We start from the raw sequence: 1,861 nt of genomic DNA, 5'->3' as shown, positions 1-1,861 counted from the left end.
CCCAAAAGGCCTTTGGGCCACTTAGGCTCTAGCTCATTCCATAGTTGGGCCAGCAGCAGTCACCCCAGGCCTGGGAAAAAGTCTGTTCAATACAGAAGATCAAGTCTTGTGGCATCCAATATCTGCTCCTTGCCATTATCATTCCAGGCTGAAACACACCACAGGGATGGATCAATCTTTAAGAGTGGATAAGTGACTTGAAAGTATTCAAAGAAGTCTGGAGCCACTTCCAGGTCATCCTCCACTACCACAGCTGTCTGGTATTTGAAGGTATGGAAGATTTGGCTGAAGGCCCAACAGCAATGAAGGGCAATCTTATAATAGCCCTGGAATTTTCGGTGCTCAGTTGGGACAGGTATACTGCTAAGGTCAGGTTGTTTAATGTGCATGATGGCATTGCGTATGAAGCAATGACCTGGGCCATTGCCTTGTGCCTATAGTCCTGGCCCATAATAATGGGAAAATGCTCAGCTGATGACCTGTAGTGGAGAAGCTTATCTAGGCAACGATGGATTGGGCTGCGATCACAATCAATGGGAAGGACAGATGTTGTAGGAGCTGGGGTTGGACGGGAGGTAGCAGGAGGGCCTGCAGTAGCCACCTGTTGTCCCTGGTTCCACAGTACACTACACTTCTGAATTTGGTGTAGCAGCTCCTGCTGTCACTCTAGCTCTATCTTGGCCTCCTGGGCCAGACGAATCACTGGTCGGGTAAGGCCAGCAGGGTCGTCAGCAAAGGAGTCCTCAGATGATGGGCCACCATACAAGAGTTGGGCCCAGAAGAAGAAGAGGAGCAGTGCCTTTCAGGCCACAAAAAGAATTGCACCCCAAAGCACCAGCCCTGCAGACTGCTTCTTTAGCATCCTGACCTCTCCCAAGAGGTCTCAGAAGTTGCTGCAGAAGGGACTTGGGGGGGGATGTGGGAGAAGAGGAATGTAGCAGGGGAGGAAGCAACTTTTACTCCCTTTTGTCCCCTTTGCTCAGCCCCCTGTCCTGGTGTCTAAGAAGATACTTTTGGTAATCTGGAAGGTCAGACAGCAGCCATGGAACAAAGGGTCACACCTGTCACTGCCTACTGTGGGCCTGGGGCTGCTTGCCCAGTGGATCCCTGTTTTCTACTTTTAATCCTTTTCTCACTTACCATTCCATCATTAAAGTAATGGAAAATCTAAGCCTTTGGTGTCCTCCATCATTTGGGGAAAGTCACTCAAAACAGGACAAATAAAAGTTATCATGTTATCTCAACTGAGCCCTCGTATTGCATGACAATCTTTTTTATTGTTGCTTGATTGATTCTATATCAAGCCCCCTTTAGCAGGTGTCCCATTTTAAATCAATCAAGTCAGACCCTACACTTAAAGTAAGTGATACAATGCTCCTGTTAAAGATGTGAGTACGAGTTTCAACTAAACAAACCCTTTGGATAGTCTGAAATGCCATTATATGGTATGGAGTGATGTTTCACAGGAAGTGTATTCAAACATAGAATAAAGAAAACGACCCAGAAGTTTTGGTAAAATATTAAGCTAGCTGGGGAATTGAGGCTCTTTCTTTACCAGTAGACCCACATCAGTTCTTTCATTACTTGTCATCAGGAAATAAAGATTGGTTTGACTGCCAAGTTCCTTTTGAATGTCTCAATAGTGATCTAAAAGATGCTTTTACCCCATACACTAAGTAGAATAAAACAGTTACAGAATATATACACTTTCTATGAATTGAGGCAAGGTCCTTCAATGGAAGTGTAAATCATTACACATTTCCAGAAGCAGGCTGAACCTCTTCTCCATGCATTCAGGACTTGGCCATTGTTGAGCGTCCCATTTTACACTAATATAGGTTTATGATGCAAAAACAAAACA

General features: G+C 45.1%; 1 pseudogene; it reads right to left on the bottom strand.

The window, feature by feature from the left end:
• Nucleotides 1-10: 10 nt before the first annotated feature.
• LOC114038960 lies at nucleotides 11-862 on the bottom strand (annotated as a pseudogene).
• Between the last annotated feature and the right edge of the window lie 999 nt (nucleotides 863-1,861).

The sequence above is a fragment of the Vombatus ursinus genome, unplaced genomic scaffold (assembly GCF_900497805.2).
Source record: "Vombatus ursinus unplaced genomic scaffold, bare-nosed wombat genome assembly UNPS02011498.1, whole genome shotgun sequence".
Classification (NCBI taxonomy): Eukaryota; Metazoa; Chordata; class Mammalia; order Diprotodontia; family Vombatidae; genus Vombatus; species Vombatus ursinus.
This window is presented reverse-complemented; position numbering and strand designations above follow the sequence as displayed.